Raw genomic sequence first — 208 nt, 5'->3', positions numbered from 1 at the left:
ACACACACACACACACACACACACCACTGTCTGTGACAAGACTGGATCGCCAAAGTGGACGACTTTTGACGAAAGAAGCAAAAAAACATTTCAAGTTTCATCCCGCAGCACCTGACCTGTCACGCCTTGTTTGGCTTTGAACTTTCGCCACATTTTGTCTTTTGACTGGACAATCTTTGATCGAAAAGAGGGGGGGGGGGGGGGGGGG

Source organism: Aplysia californica, unplaced genomic scaffold (genome assembly GCF_000002075.1).
Source record: "Aplysia californica isolate F4 #8 unplaced genomic scaffold, AplCal3.0 scaffold01079, whole genome shotgun sequence".
Lineage (NCBI taxonomy): Eukaryota > Metazoa > Mollusca > Gastropoda > Aplysiida > Aplysiidae > Aplysia > Aplysia californica.
This window is presented reverse-complemented; position numbering follows the sequence as displayed.